The sequence below is a fragment of the Lygodium microphyllum genome, chromosome 22, assembly GCF_053477565.2.
Source record: "Lygodium microphyllum isolate KBCC chromosome 22, Lygodium_microphyllum_v1.1.10, whole genome shotgun sequence".
In the NCBI taxonomy this organism is placed as follows: Eukaryota; Viridiplantae; Streptophyta; class Polypodiopsida; order Schizaeales; family Lygodiaceae; genus Lygodium; species Lygodium microphyllum.
In genome coordinates this window covers 92404771-92410873 of record NC_141156.1, presented here as the reverse complement: position 1 = coordinate 92410873, position 6103 = coordinate 92404771, and positions in this window count along the sequence as shown.

The following is a 6103-nucleotide window of genomic DNA, read 5'->3' as shown; positions in this document are numbered from 1 at the left end:
AATGGACAGCATGTAGTCTTGGCAATTTTAAGAATGTTTCAGCATGTGCAAGGCTGAAAAGAAATATGTAAGATGGGCTGAATAAGAGCTGAAGCCATATGGTTTGATGGCTGTAAGTGAAGGTATTTTAGGGCCATTTTTAGGGCTAATTGATGTTGATACAGTGGCTGAAATTTTTGCAACAATTAATGCTGAAAGCATGGCAGAAAAAGAGGTTATTTATGTTGACAATTTAGAAATCAATGAAGTCGTTCAAGAGTTTGCTAAGCCTGAATGTTATGGGCTGCAAAACAGAGCTGAAGCAAGGGTGGATACATGTAAAATATTACATGGCACAGCGAACAGAATCTGAGAAAGAGATAGAGAGAGTACACAACAGATAAGAGGAGATACAGTTAATTCTTTAACTCCAAACAACTGATACAAAGATGGCTCTGTCCACCCGTGTGCTTCCACAGTGTGAAGCTTAGATGGCAATCTAGACAGAAGATAGGTGAAGAGCTTAAGGCTAGCTGGAACAACAACTCTAACTGGGTGAAAGATGAGTGATCGATAGCTATGAAAGGGTTTAGCTTTTATAGCTTGTGAAGGGGGTCATGGTGGAGGATCTTCCATATGCACTTGTGTCTGTTGACCTTCCATGTGCCCATGTGTCTGTTGACCTTCCATATGCACATGTGTCTGTTGACCTTTCATATGCACATGTGTCTGTTGACCTTCCATGTGCACCTCCACTAGTTGGCTAGGGAATATTCCCTTTACCATTGGCTAGGGCCCTTGATAACTCTCTTACCCCGCAACTCGATGCAATGTGCCTCGATTTGCTACCTGCTTAACTACTCTGTCTAACCCAAAGATTAGACCCACAATGGTCACCTTTTTGCCATCCGGTCACATAGACCTCATCTGACATACAATTCAGGACTCAACCGATGTCCGGGCTCACATATGGCTTCTCCTCATAATGGGGGCCTTACAACTTTGAGCACCATGGATCATTGGTAGCACCTAATGAGGGTGGGGCATTTATCATATCTAACACCCCCCCTCAATGTCCACCCATAGGTGAACTATGTCCTCGGCCCAATGTCGAGTCTCTGAAGATGAACTTGAAGCAGATCCTTCATAAGTGCTTTGGTGAAGATATCTGCTCCATTCTCCTTTGTTGGACAGTAGACCAATTCCACTATCCCATCCTCCATCAAATCACGCACATAGTGATACTACATCTCTATATGTTTGGTGCGTGCATGAAACACTGGATTTTTGGCAATGGCGATGCAACTGTGATTCTCACATCTTAGCACAGTTGGTTCTTCATCCTGCACTCCCATATGCCATAGAATCCTTCTCAACCATACGGCCTCACATGCAGCAAAACAAGCTGCCTTGTACTCTGCTTCGGTAGAAGACAATGCCACTGTTGGTTGCTTCTTACTAATCCAAGAGAAAATTCTTGAACCCAAAGAGAAACAATAACCAGAAACTAACTTCCTGCAATCAATGTCTCTTGCCCAATCTGAGTCACACTTCCCCACAAGAGAAGTTTCGAAACTGTATGTGATATCATAGTCAAGAGTTTTCTTCAAGTATCTGAGTACCCGTATCCCAGTCTTCCAATGACTCTCATGAGGTTTGTTTGAGAACCTGCTCAAAACACCAACAGCAAAACTGATATATGGTCTGGTGTTACACAAGTAGATCAGACTACCGACCAACCTCCTATACCTCCCAATTTCTGCTAGTGCTGATGTATCCTTGACGGATAACTTTGCATTCACCTCCATAGGTGTAGCTATCTCCTTGCACTCGGTCATCCCAAATGCTTTCAAGATCTCCCATGCATACTTCTTTTGAGAGATGAAGATCTTTCCTGTCTCTTGCCAGACTTCAATCCCCAAACAATAGTGCAGCAAGCCCAAGTCTATCATTTCAAACTTAGAACTCAAAGCCTTTTGAGTTTGGTTGATCATATCTTCATAGTCACCTGTAATAAGAAGGTCGTCCACATATAGGACAATCACTACAGACTTTTTACCATCCCTGTAAGCATACAAGTTAGCATCTGAGGCACATCTTTTGAAGTTTAGGTTTAAAAAGAACCTATCTATCCACTGGTACCATGCTCTGGGGGCTTGTTTCAGCCCATACAATGCCTTCTTCAGTATACACACTTTGTTCTCAGAATGGGGGGCCTCAAACCGTGGTGGTTGAGCCACGTACACCTCCTCCTTGAGGGCACCATTTAAGAATGTTGACTTAACATCCATTTGGTACACTGGTCACTTCTTGTGGGCAGCCATTGCAAGTACCGTGCGAATAGTGGTCATCCTGGCAATTGGGGAAAATGACTCTTGAAAATCAAATACTTCAACTTGTGAAAATCCTTGGGCAACCAGTCTAGCTTTGTACTTTTCTAAGGTATCATCAGCCTTATACTTTACCTTCCAGATCCACTTGGTGCCAATAACCTTCCGCTTTGCTGGTCGATCCACTAGCTCCCAAGTGTCATTCTTCATTATGCTATCATACTCCACCTGCATAGCAGCCTTCCATGATGGATCTGCAAGTGCTTCTTCTAAATCAGTTGGCTCCTTTACTTCTCTCATAATCTCAACCATCAAGGCCATATTGACTATGTGAGCAGAAGCCCTCCGTTGCTCCTCTATTCTCTGAGACCTCCTTGGTCCATTTGCCTTCTCCTCAACAGATGCAAGCATAGGATTATTATGGTCATAGAGCTGCTTCACCCAGCGCGGCAATGGCTTTTCCGGTGGGGTGATGTCAGGTTGGTGAACTTTTTCCTCATCATCTGAAGATGATGCTTCCTCCTCCTTAAGGATAGGGATAGCTCTCGGGACAGGTTCAGAGTGGACTACTTCTTCGCTTGATGATAAAGTGGAAGAACTTGCCTTCTCCTCCTCCACTATATGCGGCTCCTCCTTGAACACCACATCATGGCTCACGATGATCTTCTTTGCATCTTGGTCATATAATTTGTAAGCCTTCTGCTCATCACTATAACCCAAGGAGATACATTTTCTGCTTTTTTGTTGTAACTTGTTTCTCATCTCATGTGGAACATGTGCATAACATTCACATCCAAAAATTCTGAAATGTGAGACAGATGGTTTCTTACCAGTGTAAGCCTCATGAGGTGTTTTTCCCTTGAGAGCCTTTGTATAGCTCCGATTTAGAATGTAGACTGCAGTATTAACAGCTTCAACCCAAAAATGGTTAGGCAATCCCTTGCCCTTTAGCATGCATCTTGCCATCTCCACAATGGTGCGATTCCTGTGTTCCACAACACCATTCTGCTGAGGTGTGTGAGGCATCGTCAATTGACGCTTGATCCCTTTGCTCTTGCAAAAGCCTTCAAACTCCTTTGAGTTGAACTCACCACCACCATCTATTCAAAATTTCTTCACACTTTTCCCTATTTCATTCTCAACAAGTATTAGCCATTCTTTAAACTTACCAAAAGTTTGAGCCTTATCACCAAGGAAGTACACCCACATCTTCCTACTGTAGTCGTCGACAATCAACATAAAATAAGAAGATTCCCCCAAGGCCTGTGTAGGCATCTTACCACACAAGTCAGCATGCACCAACTCTAGAGGAGCCTGTGCTCTATTCTTGCTTTCTTGTGGAAATGCCTTTCTGTGTTGCTTGCCCATCATACAAGCTTCACATTGTTCCTTCAATTCACTTATTGTAGGTAGGTGAGCAACCATACCTTGCTTTTGCATCTCCTTCAATACTGCAAATCCGATGTGTCCAAACCTTTCATGCCAAAGCTTACTTGTGCCCACTCCAGCAGTGGTTGTAAGAGCACTTAGCTCATACAGGTTGTTCCTTCTTTCTCCTTTGCCAACAATTGTGCCAGCACTATCAATAATTTCTGCACCTGTCTTCTTGAACCTCACTTCTTGACCAAGATCAGTTATGGCAGCAACTGATAAGAGATTTCTCCTGATTTCGGGAACATACAACACATTTGAAAGCTTTTTGACTTCACCATTTGCAGCAACAAAAGAAATAGTACCTGTGCCCGCAGCAAGGCATTTAGCATCATTTCCAACCGTCATAGTGATGGATTCTTGTAGAGGCTGCATAGAACTGTATAGACCTTTCTTGTTGGTCATGTGACGGGAGGCCCCACTATACAACACCCATGAGTCAGTGGTAGATTCTTCTTGCGCCGAGGAGCACACTTCCTCAATGGTCGCCATGAATAATTCCAACTCCGCTTCAGCCGTATTGGCTGTCTCTTTCCCTTTACTTTTAAGGGTACCATTCTTTTCATCTGCCTTCTTGACACGACAATCTGCAATTGCATGTTCTTTCTTCTTGCAGTAGAAGCACTCTCCTTGAAACTTCTTCTTGCCGCCCTTCTTCTTTTTGTCACCATCATTTTTTGTGGAGAAAACACCTTTGCCTTTTGCATTGGCAGAGAATGCAGCATCTCCATTGTTGCTTCCTTCTCGGGCTTTCAACCTCAACTCCTTCTCCATTAATAATGCACAAAACTCCTCAAAAGTCAAAGCTTGAGGTCTCACCTGAGTATTAAGGGCAGTTACTAGTCCATCAAACTTTTGTGGACAAATCCGAAGACACCTCCGAGCTAGCTCTTCGCTAGTCTTTTGTATCCCAGCGCCAGCCATCTAGTCGCGCAGATTCTTAATCCGAGTGATGAATGCTTCAACCATCTCTCCTTCAGCAAACTCCGCTGCTAGTTGATTCTCCAAGTTTTGAATCCTTGTTTGGTTTTGTGTTTCATACTGACTCCTTAGTACATTCCAAGCCTCTGACGCTTTGGTTGTATGTTGAATCAAAGTCAAAACACTGTCAGAACAGCTTGTAACTAAGGTACACAATGCATCTGCATTCCTTCGTTTCGAAGCTCGCAGAAGATCTGCATTCGGAGGAATCATCACACTAGGATTTGATGGGTCGGGGGTAGGCTGTGGTTCTGCATCAGTCCCCAGTTAGTCTCCAAAAGCTCATAAGAATCAAGGATAGTTGTAATTTTGAACTTCCACAAGGTGTAGTTTGTACCATCTAACTTGCCTTCGCTGAAGGTTGGTGGACGAATCCTCAATGTTTGAATGGCCAGTACAACAACACCACCTCCTGCACCGCTTCTTGAAGTCAACATAGTTTCTCTTTGCTGTTGAAGCGTTTGCCTCTTGCATGCTCTCTGATCTCTAGAGCCCCCTAGGCTATGATACCATGTAAAATATTACACGGCGCAGCGAACAGAATCTGAGAAAGAGATAGAGAGAGTACACAACAGATAAGAGGAGAATCAGTAAATTCTTTAACTCCAAACAACTGATACAAAGATGGCTCTGTCCACCCGTGCGCTTCCACAGTGTGAAGCTTAGATGGTGATCTAGACAGAAGATAGGTGAAGAGCTTAAGGCTAGCTGGAACAACAAATCTGACAGGGTGAAAGATGAGTGATCGATAGCTGTGAAGGGGTTTAGCTTTTATAGCTTGTGAAGGGAGTCATGATGGATGACCTTCCATATGCACTTGTGTCTGTTGACCTTCCATGTGCCCATGTGTCTGTTGACCTTCCATATGCACATGTGTCTGTTGACCTTTCATATGCACATGTGTCTGTTGACCTTCCATGTGCCCGTGTCTATTGACCTTCCATGTGCACCTCCATGAAGGCTTGCAGCATATAGAATTTGATCTACACTTGGATCTTTTAGCTATCACAAGCAATGGTCTCCTACAAGTTTGGCAAAGGACACTCTAATCTGTCAGCCTACTAGCTTTCAAAGAGCAACTCACCTCTTGTTGTCTGAAAGCCGCACTTTAGAGTTTTTCACATGGTGTGCGCATAGCGACATAACATCCACCCCCTCCTAACCTGCACATTCTCTAGCATGTGCCAAAGTCTTATGGATCCTCAATGTCAGAAGAAGTATCCTCTGCCATGTCAATGTTTTCATCTTCTACCTCTTCTTCTTCCATATTCTCATGTTCATGCTGAGTATCCAGCTCCTTCAACTCATATACCAAAGACTCCCTACGTTTCAAGAGTTTGATACATTTTCTAGCCACTGGAATCCTTAGAGTTGTTACATCC